This window comes from Schistocerca gregaria, chromosome 4 (genome assembly GCF_023897955.1).
Source record: "Schistocerca gregaria isolate iqSchGreg1 chromosome 4, iqSchGreg1.2, whole genome shotgun sequence".
Taxonomy (NCBI): domain Eukaryota; kingdom Metazoa; phylum Arthropoda; class Insecta; order Orthoptera; family Acrididae; genus Schistocerca; species Schistocerca gregaria.
Genome location: NC_064923.1, coordinates 321,494,178 through 321,509,089, shown reverse-complemented (window position 1 = coordinate 321,509,089; position 14,912 = coordinate 321,494,178).

Below are 14,912 nucleotides of genomic sequence, written 5' to 3'. Positions count from 1 at the left end.
GACAATATGCCAAAACTTACAAGAATATCTTATAAGCATCAGGATAATTTTAATATAAAAGAGGAGGTAACGAAACTTACTGACATATGGACAATAGCTCTGCAGAATCGCTAGACAATTTTAGGTTTGACAAGACGATAATCGATAGTTAAGTTTTATCTTTGCCAAGGATTATTTCTGCTCATGACGTGTTACTTCGACCACGCCCCCTTTCCTACAGTATATATGTCTCTCTCGGACGTCCGATCAGTCGGAAAGACTCAGCGGAAGAGCGCCTTTGAAGATATCCAGCGCAGCCCTGGACGAAACGACAGGAACGGAAGGGTTTCTTGGACCATGACCTCACATCCCGACAGGTTTACCAGCAGCTTTGTCATCCGGTTGTGAAAGCCTTCATTCTATGATCACATAGTGTCTAACAGATCGATAGAGACCTAGGCAGTGGTACTAGCGTCTGATAGTGTCTAAGGTGTTCACGAATCCCTGGCGACCAAACGATGGAGGGTCATGGAAGTACTTGCCTGTTGTTTTCAGCAGTGCTAGATTTTCCCTGAGCTCAGCAATGATGTGCTTTAATGCAGCAATGACTGGTATTTTATACATGCTGCTGTGTTCTGCCACAGGATTTCTTGAATGGCATTCGGTGTCCTTGTGTATACATCTGTTTATTTTTACGCCAGTATGACGTTACACTTTTGAAGCCTCAGTGCCCAACTCGCCAATCGACCTGCCGTTTCCTTCAGGATAGTTAGCGAGAGTAGAGAAGGATGGTTTATCACAACGGTGAGTGGTTTGATAAATAAATTGGCCAGCACCATTTGATGGTCACAACTGCAATAACAGCAAGGTACTATTTATGGGTTCTAGAGAAGTTCGTTTAGGACTCAGAGAGTACTCTGGAAAAACAAGCTATCACCTTCTTGGCACAATTCTGAATTTGCAGTGGAAATGCAGGTATCTCACAACAGCTAGCTGTCGCGTGAAGTTTGTTCCTTTATCCCATTTACATTCTGAGAATGTGCCGAGGAGTCACAAAAAGTGCGACTCCTCTTATTTTCTAAAAATCTGAACGGAGTCCTTCACCATGCAATATAGGCCTCAAGTTATTTATTTATTGAGCTGTGAAGAGGACTTTTTTCACATTCAGACGGAGGCCTCCATTCTTAAAACATTTCAACACGGTTGTCAGTTGGCTTAAATGTTCTTCAGATGTCATAGAAAAAACGACAATATCATCCTAATAGCAAAGACTCGTCGCTCATTAAATATGTCGAAGTCGGTTGTCCATCATATGTTCGAAGGTAACTGGAGCGTTACACAGTTCAAAAGGTATAACTTTGAACTCATAGCGGTCCGACAGTTTTCCCTGCAACGCTGGTCAACTGTAGCTCCACCACTACTTTTCCGTTCTAATAAGTAAAGCAGCAGGCCTGCCACAGCTGTCGCAAGCAAACCACAGAAGCCGGTAGGCACAGAGCGGACCAAAACACAGTTGCAGCAGATGCGGAAGTACCACCAGACGGTTTTCACATTGAGTCAGGGGGCAACGCTCGCATCAAAGGGTGACTCAGCAGAAAGGTGGGCCAATCTCAGCCAGGTGCCATTCATTATGGCCACTACCTCGTTTTAATGTACGTCATTGGAAAAAAGTAAGTACTGAACCTGCATAAATACCCTATAATTTTAGTCATAGGCATTGCAAAGTGACAGCAAACACTTAGGAAGTTCCATGCCAGGCGACTGGACGACATGGCTTGGCAAGCTGCCAGTACAAGACTTCGCTCCCTTACTAACAAGCCGATTTCTGTTTCGAAGGCCACTCCACCTCTCGGGGCTGTCTTCCACCCCCGCGGCAGCATTCTGAAGCAGCCAGGCGCTGGTCGTCTGTTGCATCGGCACAATGGCTTTGTGCTGCCATCACGTGCCGAGGGAACGTAGTTACCGTGAAACGATTCTACGAATGTTGTAGCTTATTTCCTAATAAAACTTTTTCTTGGGCGATCACCGGAATATATCTTGATGACACCCCACCGCCTCAACCCTGCCACTGTAGAGGCCACACACCCCGAGCCACGACACAACTCTTATTTTCAAGTAGGCCGTCTGCGTTTCCATATTTGAGAAATGCTTTCTTCCTCTCAAGCAGTCAACGGCGTCATCAACGCAGAAACGCCAAATGTTCTTCTTCTTCTTCTTCTTCTTCTTCTTCTTCTTCTTCACAAGCACACAGGAGAGGGCCAAGGATTCTCTGGAGGTGTAATGGTGTCATCTTCCAACATGTACTCTACTTCTTCCTGTTTTATCCGTCTTTCAGCCCGATATACTCTGCAAGGGCGGTGGTTAAACTGATGGGAGACTCCCAATGGTGGGTGGCATAGTGCTTTACCTAGACCTGTCCTTTCTCCATCCTGGTTTTGAAAGCCGCTGAAAATGGAGTCAGAACGGTTATCATTCGCCGACGTTTGGATAAGCCATTTATTATTAGCAGTTCAATAACAGTTTACTCCTTTGCACTATCTGTAGCGATAGCAGAGCACTAATGTTCGTCGATGAGAGTAAGCTGCCCTTCCTGGACTGGATCAGTTGTTCCTACACACGTACCTTTACGAATGCATTGTGGATGTTCATGACGATTAGTGATACATAGCTCTCCTTGACCACCTAAAATGCTTACGATCGTTACCGGCATTCAAATTTCTTTTGTGAGGATGAGTACCGTTTTGGAATGAGCAAAAGCTTCAGAGTATAACTGAGCAGCACAGTTTGCGATTGCAACTCAACTTGTTGATAATGGTGGGATATAATCGTCTTCAACAGCAAACAACCACTAAGATCAGTTTTTGTTATGAGTAATCGTTGGAATAGCTTCGTCAAGCTGGAGCTCTGATCTTCCACAGTTTATAACCGCGAGTAATATCTGCAAAAAGTCCCATCCGAGAGTAACATTATGACTAAATTCTGTAAAAACAATAAATTCTAAGGGCTGTGTTTTGTCATTGACAGTTATTCTTTTAATACATGATCCTATCAGATGGATGCATATCCAATTTCTGACTTTTAGGACAATAGCTTTTTATTGCAGAACGTAGTCTTCTTTACCTGACAGTAAGTATTCGACTTTACAGAAAAGATATACCCCTGATTCGACTAGTGCCTAGATAAGTTGGCTGTCGATGACGATGTCAATACTATTTTCTGACATCTTGGTGTCAGTCGGTCATGGAGGATTTGCGTCTGTGGTGAGTTCATCTCTTTAGATGGTCGCATCACTTAATTTTACTGAAGCTGGTGCCTAGGCGAACGGCTGGTACCTATGTATATCGACGGGGAATGGCAACGGCGTGTTGGGGAGTGACAGTATCAAAGGTACGGCAATGATCTTCTGCCACTATTGACTATAATCATGTACAACTGACTGGCATCAATAGATCAGTTGCGATGATGTCTCACACCGTATAAGACGTCGAAAACTCGCCTAATTTCTCTGCACTAGTGTGCAATGTCTAAAGAGCGTCTACACGAGCATGTGGTCCTCTATTCTCTAAATATCTGTTCATTTACTTTTCGTTGTACCTGCCATAGGAATTGCTTGCGATGTTAAAGGTGAATGCACCTCTTTCAAAACGCTGCTGGTTTAAGGTTCTCTACAGTCTGGAACCGTGCGACCACTACAGTTGCAGGTTCGAATCCTGCCTCGGGCATGGATGTGAGTGATGTCCTTAGGTTAGTTAGGTTTAAGTAGTTCTAAGTTCTAGGGGACTGATGACCTCAGAAGTTAAGTCCCATAGTGCTCAGAGCCATTTGAACCATTTTTTTTAAGATTCTCTTCAATCTCATTTGCTACTGACATGCATTAACACTCCACTTAAGGTGCAGGTCACCCACTATGGTCCAGGTGAACGTAAAAGTATTGTGTGCAAGGGGATAGAAGGAGTAGGTTGGCTGTAACATGTGGACAATAGCTATGGGCCCTGATAAACATTAATAATTACAAAGTAGTTACGAGGACTATCAACTACTGTAATGCAACAAGGGTTACAAATTATGTACATTTATTGGTTGCAGATTCAAATGATGCTCAGAAAAAAATGAGGATAAAATACTCGTTATGGGAGAATGTCTGTATATACACATACGAACACTTGATAATCATGGATCTTTGGGAAGGAAAGGACAGTAAAAGTTCTCATAGGATAGACACAGTGGATAAGAGATCGTGTTAAGTGACTGGGTGGTGATTATACCAATGGAAGGTTAGTGAATAGAAAAAAAGAGAACCCCAAAGAGTAAAACATCGCCAAAAAATCACCAAGCAGTGATAGATTAATTAATTAGAAACAAAGCACGTATCATCCTACACGAATTTTGTACACCACTACATTGCAGAAGTTAAATCTGTTGCGATAGATGAAGTGTGGTGAGGTCGCAGGTGGAGACGAACACTGGCATTATATGGCCCATCTGCTTAGAAATCGACTGCTACTCTCAAAGTCCAGATTTTGACTCAGCATCAGCTACAGGCATCTATTACCTCTCTCCATCTCCTAACACCGAATCACCCGACTGAAGTTCCTAGCCTCAAGTGAAGTTGAATATTGTGCTCTCCTGTCCCTTCGCTATGAGAGTCCACCACAATTACCGTTTGACCAGTCTCAGATCACGTACTTTACTTCATTCCGTGAGGTTCAGCGTCGCTTTTCGAAAGATTGCAAGCAGCTGCCAATGACAAGTCCTCTTTCCAAAAATTTGCGAGTGCTGCCCTGTGGCTAAGCGCTGCTCCTAACGATGAGAGCGCCGACCAACCAAAAGCCATAGCACCAAAACTTCGTGTCATTTTCCCTTCTCAGTGTTGACATTTAGGAGCCAGTAGCCGAGTGTCACAACATTTATATTTTATCTTATAGGGCCCGTCATTTGCTTGTGTGGTCTGATTCCTTCAGAGAAAACTCTTTACTGATATCCGCCACTACAGCGAGGGTTGAGGGAGTTCACTCAACTCAGCATGCACTCAATTTCTTGCACGAACGATGATGATAATCCTGTCAAAAGACACTCACCATCCTCTGCCGCAGTGAATGTGACAGAGATGGCTGCTCCCAGTAACTCGGGCGGCCCGATGTATACATTCCATCACAGTCATCCAGTCACTCGCCTCACCCACTGAGGACAAGCCGAAATGTGCGGAAACTGCAAGGGCCATAATTTCATTCAAAACTGATAATCGGAAGAATCAATTCAATATAAATCTTAGAATTAAAAGAATGTAATGGAAATCCTCTACAGTCACCAAGCAAGCCGATGGATAACACCGTTCTTTTGCATATACATTGGAAATTGCCAGTTAATTAGACCTATCACATCATGGAATCAAGTTTGCTGAGTGAAAATAAATGAAAAATTGGGCTGGCTATAACCTGGTGCATTTTACTCCTCTTCAACATTCTCTGCAACGTCCTGCCATTCGGGGCCGACGATCATGGCAGTTATATCTTGTGTATTCGGTCATACAGTCTGCCAAATATTCTTTACATCTATGCGCACTACCTGACATACATTGTAGTGCCAAAGAAATTGCTACAGGCATGCGTATTCAAATACAGAGATATGTCAACACGCAGAATACGGCGCTGCTATCTGCAACCCCCGTATAAGGCAACAAGTGTCTGTCGCGTTGTCGGTTACTACTGCTACAGTGACAAGTTATCAGTTTAAGTGAGTTTGAACGTGGTGTTTTAGTTGGCACACGAGCGATGGGGCACAGAATCTCCGAGGTGCGATGAAGTGGGGATTTTCCCGTAGGACCATTTCACGAATGTACCGTGAATATCAGGAATCCGGTAACACATCAAATCTCCGACATCGCTGCGGCCGGAAAAAGATCCTCCAAGAACGGGAGAATCAATCAACGTGACAGAAGTGCAGCCCTTCCGCAAATTACTGCAGATTTCAATGCTGGGCCATCAACAAGTGTCAGCGTGCGAACCATCAAAGAAACATCATCGGTATGGGCTTTCGGAGCCGAAGGACCACTCGTGTGCCCTTGATGCCTGCACGACACGAAGCTTTATGCCTCGCCTGGGCCCGTCAATACCGATAATTGACTGTTGATGATTGGAAACATGCTGAGTGGTCGGGCGAGTCTCGTTTCTAATTGTATAAAGCGGATGGACGAGTTCGGGTACGGAGAAGTCTCATAAATCCTTGAGCCCTCCATGTCAGCAGGGGGCTGTTCAAGCTGGTGGAGGCTCTGTAATGGTGGAGAGTATGCAGTTGGAGTGATATGGAACCCCTGATACATCCAGATACGCTTCTGACAGGTGACACGTACCCAAGCATCCTGTCTGATCATTTCCATCCTTTCACATCCATTGTGCATTCCGATGGACGTGGGCAGTTCCAGCAGTACAATGCGACATCCCACTCTGGTAACACTCCACTGAGTTTAAGCACTTCAACTGGTCCCCATACTCCGCAGACGAGAGCATTATTGAGCATATCTGGATGCCTTGCAACGTCCTGTTCAGAATAGATCTCCAACCCCTCGTATTCTTACGGATTTATGGGCAGGCCTACAGGATTCACGATGTCAGTTACTTGTAGCACTACTTCAGACGTTAGTTGAGCCCATGCCACGTCGTCTTGCGGCACTTCTGCAGGTTTACAAGTTTCTGTGGATCTTCAATATATAAGACGCTAGAGTCTGTGGCTGTGGTATCATGTTTCGATATCCTCCACAATCGTCATAGCAAGGAATTGCAAATTTCCTTGAGGCTCCGGTAGCGGCGTTGTGGGATCTGGCGGACCCAATGGAGCATGCTTGCTGGACCACGCTTCTGATGGCTCGTTACCTGGAGGGCCCTCTGCCGCCGCAGTGTGCGAGGGCTGGCGTCCGCCACTCAGCCCACTCACTCTTGGAGCACGTCACTACTCGAAGCTATGCAGACGCCGCCTGGTCAGGGCTCCATCTTCATCGGGTATGCTTTGGTACGGAGGGATTTTTCCTAGTGTACGCTCTGATAACAGGACTCTGTTTCTTGCTGCTTAGTTGTATTGAGTCAGCGTACGTTTAGAGAAATACAATTTAAGCCAATAGTGTTAATCGCTTATACTCCTGTCCAATTTTCCTTCACCGATAGTTGCCAAACCGCTCTTTAGCTCACCTATCCTTACCCTTGTGTACGAAGTTGTACACAATAGTGGCGGTCATCCTCAAATGCTGTTCGGGAGTCGGTCATATTTTATTCAGTCGATTCTTTTTCCTGTTGCGTTTCCTCCACGCACTGACACCCCTTGATGGGTTCCTTATTTGGGATATCCCTTTGTCATAAGAGCATGTAACATGTCGTTTGCAACTCTTTTCATCAGATTAGAAATTTTGTCAGTTTCTGTCACATTTGGATTCGCAATTCTTTATGTAGGACTGTGTTGTTTCTCCATGACGTTGAATTTTGTTCTTCAATTGTTCTTCTACTAAGCTGATTTTCTGCTGGTTGTAGCGAAACTTTTTCATTTGCGGGTGGAAATTTTCCCAGCTATTGAGATTCTCTCGTTGTTGTCGAACCACTGCTGGGCTGTGCCATCCAAGAAGAAGTAAGCATTTGCCAAAGATATCACGTCACGCTACGGTCATAGGTTCGAATCCTGCCTCGGACATGGATGTGTGTGATGTCCTTAGGTTAGTTCGGTAAGTAGTTCTAAGTTGTAGGGGACTGATGACCTCAGAAGTTAAGTCCCATAGTGCTCAGAGCCATTTGAACCATTTGAATATCACGTCATCCTACCTGTTGTATTTGGCGACTCAGTCAAACCTTACCAACCATTTTGTCTGATCCTGACCAGCATCTCTGTGGGGTACTGATGCATGTGTGATATGCAGGTGACTTACTACTGGCTTGGAATGCAATAGTTTCCTGTGAGGACCTTCGGAACTATGTACTGTTAGTATTTCAGTTTTTCCTCGTGCAGGCAACGGCTGCATTGCCTAGTTGGGGCCAACGTGACGTAGATTTTTTGATGTACCTGCGCCTCCACCAAACAATGTCATGTCGGAACCACACTTACATTTAAATCCGACAGCGTGATCGTCGATGATATTCAATAGTCACTAGTGAAAGCACATTTATTAAGAACAACAGCGTACAGTCAGAACACAAGTGACCTCCTGGACAGTGTGTGCAGCTATTTATACAAATACTGGGAGCATAAGATAAATTAAGAGTCTTTGATAAATGCTAAATGCTAAAAAAATCTTGAAGGGCAGGTTTGAAACAGGAACCCGCAGCACCCCAACCAGCGACGATATTTAGTATACTACAACGAATGCACTGCAGTTGGCTGCAATATTTCCTGCACGGTACTGGAAAACCTTACAATTCCCACCACAAACCTCCTGAGAAATATTTGGATTTTTGATTTACTTGTCCAGCCCCTGATTGCTCATCCACAGAGCCTGGTTGAGATGTCATTGGAGGACAAATAACGGTCTGTAGATAAAAATCTTCCTGGCCTACTACAGCATGTAATGCGGGCTGGCAGTATTATATTTGGAGGCTATTTGCCTCCATGCCTCAAAGTATGACACATTTCTCGCTTATATTGTTGACGTGCACCAGTTCAGAATGAAATAAAAGTTTAATCATTTAATACCCGTTACGTGATGAACACCTCCACAAAGATTTACAAATATAGGAATGATGCATTACTGGGTAACACTTTCCATTTAGATCAGTGTACATATTTTCCTAATTTAGCACTAGAAGGCTCTTGCACAAACACGCAGGAAGTATTTATAGATGAACTGATCTCCTGTTGTACAGCAACGCGAAATCCAGTTAGCATGAAACCAAGCTGGGCTGGTGCGTATCCGAATGCGTTTCGCGTCTTTCTCTCCATGTGCGTAGTGCCTGGGAACACTTGCCGCTGGCGCTCGGGTTTCCATTAGCAGATACGAATCTGGCACTTGTATCTACAGTGGCGTTAGTTACGACTCCGCATTATTAGCCCCGCGATATTAATGGATTCGTTTAGGAGTACGCCGGGCCGGACCTATCGGCTGTGGGCGCATCGCGGCGCTGAATAATTGGCGGGCTTGCCGCGTGATTACAAGCGGGCCTCCATCTCTCCCTGGGGCTACTATATTATTAAAAATAATAACGATGATCCCTGGGCGGTTGCCCGCGCCAATTCACGGCCGCAACGCGGGTATCCCCTGGTAATTTCAGAATCACGCCATAACCGTTAAGCTCCAAAGGAAACCGACTCTGGGTACCGAAAGCATCACCCTTTTGTATGCGGCAATACTAAACGAAGATGCCTGTCTGCGCTAATAAATACAGTAATCTACACTCCTGGCCATTAAAATTAAAATACCGCGATGAAAGCAAGCAAGAAACATCAAACTGGCAAACTGGCATGAAGTGTACTGCATGCTTGGATATGCAAAAGATTGGCATTTCAGCGCAAACCTACAAGGTGAATAAGTCCATCCACATTCTCTATATACGGAAAGATTACGCACTGGGTTTACATTCAGAGTAGCTATCCAAGGTCGTGTTGGTTCTTTGTGGTAATATCGCGTTATGCCTTGTATTAGAAGGACAAAATGGTTCAAATTGCTCTGAGCACTATGGGACTTAACATCTGAGGTCATCAGTCCCCGAGAACTTAGAACTACTTAAACCTAACTAGCCTAAGGACATCACACACATCCATGCCCGAGGCAGGATACGAACCTGCGGTCTCGCAGTTCCACACTGAAGCGCCTAGAACTGCTTGGCAGACCTGCCGGCATTAGAAGGGATGCTCTGAGCCAGCACATCTAGGAATTCTTCAGCTATACAACTGTGCTCTGTCGGGACTATGATTCAAACTTCCATGATACTATAGCGTCGCCAATAATTTTTCGGCAGCACAGTAACGGCAGTTAAGGAAGTCAAAACAAACCGGCGGGTGCCAAGGAGTTAGCATTCCAGATGCAGAAAAGGAATTTTTAAGCATCGAGAGACTGATTAGCCCAAGAGTCGCAATCGTGCTAGCGCACCGGTACAATGGGGCTCTTTCAGGACGACCCAAGCAGTTTCATCGTCGTCGATACACAGAGTTGTTGTCCCGAGCGTGCCACGAAACAGCTCATCGGCTCATGAAGTGGGGCGCTAACCAATCTGAGTGACGCCAATTTTAGCAGTGGTATCAACAGTCCAGCAGCACCAACCACGACGAGACAGCTATGCTCGGCGACGGGGCTATAAAGGTCACCAAGCAGTCAGTGCAGGTGTTGGCCTCTGCCTTCACTGCACCATCTTCTAGGCCTAATTCCACTTTCCCAGACTTCGGTGCCTCGTCACTTGTGGGCCACTCCAGGCGCACACCAGCAGCAAACCTAGGCAGTGGAGCCACTGACCCTCCTTCGCTGGTACAGTGTTGCCACAACTCACTCGCAGGAGCTTCATCCACTAGATGAGGCCATCATCCTCTGCAAGTCTCCCGGAAATCTTCCTCTGGCGTCTACTAAGAGGAGGGACGCTGCGCTAGCTGTGGCATGCTAAGCTTAGTGCGCACCCATGTTCGGCATTTCAGGGAGCAAACGATACAACCAGCCACTGGCTCCCAGCCGGCCACTTCAGCATATCGTGCACTCTCCTCTACATGTGCTGAGAAGGGTCATGGTCGCCTCGCCGAAACAGTACAAGTGTAATAGCTCATCCTGATAAACTGTTCGACTTTGGATGCCATTTTTAAGCTGCATACAGCGTGCATGTCTTCATGGCCAACCGCAACCAATTAGCCTTTTACGCAAGAGGCCACTTCAGTTGATCGCCCTAGTCGGGGTGCCAGGACTGTCATTTGAATACAGAACAGATGAATTCAGGAGGGCCGTAGTCAACGTCACGCAATACTTCTGTGCTCCCAAGCAACTAATGCCCAACTGGGCAGACATGGAATTTTATTCACTCGTTTTTGCACGATCTCACAGCCCTCTCACATGTCTTGAGGCAGAAAATGGACTTATTTACAGCAAACTAGTATACAACCGAGCGGTTGGTGACATGTGGACCACCATACGATTTCAGCGTGGCGACCTTTGTTGAGGCTTCTTTGATGTGGCACCAGGGGGAATGTGCCGACAGTGGCGCGCCTAAGGACGGCACTGGACACATTGGACACCACATCATGTTTTGAGAGGAGTCTCGTTTCTGCGTATAGCGTCCATATGTGGAGGCTTCAAGAAGAACGAACAGTGCCAGGGTTCATTGGTTTTCGGAACATTGTCTTAGCATATGTGGTGATAGTATGGGATGCCACTGAGTACACAGTATGGTGACTTCTGATTTACATGGCTGGGAATCTGGACAGCAACTGCTACATCTGTGATGTATGAAGACTGGTGGTTCTGCCTTATAGTCTACATCTCTCACTTAGATGAAAGAGGGCTGTGTGTTTCCTCGATTGGAACGGTGTTCGACTGGAAGCTTAGTGAGCATTTTCTAGTGACCTCTCACTCACTGAAACTTTATAGTCATGGTTGCTGAGAGACTAGCATGTCACCATTCGCCATCCACTACAACTGATGAACTCTGGCATAGAACTGAAGCAGCGTGCAGTGACGCAAGCATCTCTGTCAACCAAGCTCACTTCGACTCTGTGCCCAATCGAGTTCGGGCTGATGTGGCTACCAGAGGCCGTAGTCTTGAGCACTAAATTTCACAGCCTGTATACCCTCAAATCACCTACAAATTTAATCACATTTCGCCGTATATGTTGCACAAGGAGGAGTAGTACGAGTTCATTATTTGATATCCTTCCTTGTGTTACAGATTTAGCAACCAGAAATGTTAATGGTTCATAATTGATATCAATCCTTGTATACTACTATCAAACATATTCCTTCACTTTCCACATTGCTAATGGAGCAAGATTCTTATTGACAATTTTAATAGCCGATAGTGTGTTAAGAAGTACAAGCATCATCCTAGTAAAAGCCGAAAAATATTCTTAATTTTGTACACATGAACTCGCTTCGTTATCTTATAGGCAAAAATTAATTTTGAATCAGAGCAATTAAAGTTTCTTTAGCCACAATTCTGCCTCAGACATGAGTTGTAAATGCTCGTGCACTACTGATCTGGCCGGCCGCGGTGGTCTCGCGGTTCTAGGCGCGCAGTCCGGAACCGTGCGACTGCTACGGTCGCAGGTTCGAATCCTGCCTCGGGCATGGATGTGTGTGATGTCCTTAGGTTAGTTAGGTTTAAGTAGTTCTAAGTTCTAGGGGACTAATGACCACAGTAGTTGAGTCCCATAGTGCTCAGAGCCATTTGAACCATTTGAACTACTGATCTGACAGGTAGATACACAGAATGCTAGTCGTGTAGTTGCTTTGATAGGAGTCTGTTTGCTCTTTCCTCCTTTTATAATCACTCACATCCTTTCATCATGCACGAACTGAAGCTTGATCAATTTCTATCTCTCTGCCGGCCGGAGTGGCCGTGCGGTTCTAGGCGCTACAGTCTGGAACCGGGCGACCGCTAGGGTGGCAGGTTCGAATCCTGCCTCGGGCATGGGTGTGTTTGATGTCCTTAGGTTAGTTAGGTTTAATTAGTTCTGAGTTCTAGGCGACTGATGATCTCCGAAGTTAAGTCACATAGTGCTCAGAGCCATTTGAACCATCTATCTCTCTAAGCTGGTGCATCTAGCTCACTGGCCTTCGCGGTTTTAAGTGATCTTTGAGCGTTGCTTCTGGAACTTACTGCCTAGGGAAATGTGGCATGCAGTCAACCGTAGTTTGTTTCCCGACTTCAGTGTTGTCGGGATCAGCTAGCACACTGAGTCTGCTATGAACTGGCAGTTACTATTTAGAATGCTGATGCGGTTAACATACTCTTTTAATCCATTATATTTCGTTATAAACATCAGACATGGTTATTCATAAGTATTCCCATACTTCAGAAGACGACTTCACCAAAACAACCTCAGTGGATAAGGCTACTCCATACGCTTTGATTCGTAATACGTGCCGCGGCATAGTTGCAGAGTTCCCCACCAGGGGCCAGAAATGTCAGATAATGTAGTCCATTCACTGCGTATTGTACCAGCGAATTAGGAGATATGCTACGGTCGCAGGTTCGAATCCTGCCTCGGGCATGGATGTGTGTGATGTCCTTAAGTTAGTTAGGTTTAAGTAGTTCTAAGTTCTGGGGGACTGATGACCACAGATGTTAAGTCCCATAGTGCTCAGAGTTTTTTTTTTTTAATTAGCAGATGGCTGCCTAATGCACAGACTTCAAAGCAGGCTTCGGTCATTGCACTCTCTAGGGTAGTAACTGCAACCATTTCAATGAATTGCTTACAAATTTTGACGATAGCAGCTTCACAAACCGTGCCCATATTGAGCACCTGTAATGTCAGTAGACAACTTGGAGAGATCCTCCATCCCTTGGTATGTATGTATTTTCTGTATGTCACGTAGTTTACGCACAATTGTCTTCTGAAATCCTGGAGGTGCTTGTGAATAACCCTTTACAGTGTAATTTTCTAGGATCAGTAAAGTCTCACAACCAGGCATTTCACGTACGTTCAGAGGCAAAAATTCACTTGCATCAACACCTCCTGCAGCTAAGGACTCCACGTGCCACAAGTCGTTCTGAAACAGAACACAGATAAAAGGTAACTTTTTGAAGTCCCATAACTGTCTTGCATTGCAAGGCATTAGTTTCAAAGTTGGCTCAAAGCTGCCTACTACTTTCCTGTGCAATGTTGCAAAAGAGTGGCGCCGTTCGACGTAATTCTCGGGCTCATCGACGCTTCAAACAGCAAGGTGTCGACATATGACAAGAAAGATGCCAGAGCTCAGAAGTTCATATAACACATAATGATGTGACATTGACAACAAATTTCAGTTCAATTCTGGCCGCTACACTTTCGAAGTGTCACTTGATGGGAAAGTCGTCACACCCCTTTCTTATCCACATTTCATTCTTTCTTTCGACGCCTCCATGATGGAGCTCAGAACCGCGACACCCAGCCTTGACATCACGTTGTTCTCTTATAGGTGGCCGACGAAAAAATTTCAGACACACCGCCGTTCAGAATCGACACGGCAAGGCTTCAGGAGATAGAGTAAAGAGCTCCAATAAAACAACCCCTTCCTTGGGGCGTTGATTCCCACAGACTTCACAAGAGAAAACAATAGTTCGAAGTGGGATGAGCAACGGAATGACATCCTTGATGAAGTTTGCTGACACCATGAGGACGATTCAATCCGCTTGGAGCTGCAGCCCTACTGAATGTGATTTGACTCTTTGGAGTGTACCGCGAACGCAGTTCTTACTCTGGTATACAAGGTGGAAGCACTAAGGATTATTCAAATTCATTCGTCGAAATCTGAGGTTGATAGAAAGCAGCAAAAGGTGTTTATTCTTTTTTAGTCCTCCTATGGGCTAACGTGGAGAACCCGACAGTGACACATGAATGAATAAAACGGCAAAGGTTACCTCTAAGCTCATCTATTCGGCAGCACCCTCAGTGCCAACTGCACATCTTTGTTTAGCATTTGAGAAAGTGATGCTCCATTTCTGCTCTTGTGAGTGCTTGCAGACTTGTATAATCTAAAGGATATTTAAGGGCTTGCCTGCCCTCAGGCGTTAGAAGCGGAGCTCCACTGAGCTCATTTCCACTGCCATTTTCTAGTGCATACACTCATATTCTTAAACACAGGCGAGTACAACACCCTACACTCTTCAACCTTTAAAATAACTACTGCCATAGTGCCACACATAAACACAAAACTCATCTCTCTACTTGCACTAAACACTGTCGTAACTGAACTGCTTGGACCCTGACCAGTTTGCAGTCAAACCAGGCAGGACGGAAAATGGAAATCTCTTTCAGTAAATTGGTGACTGAGGCACCCAAAATGA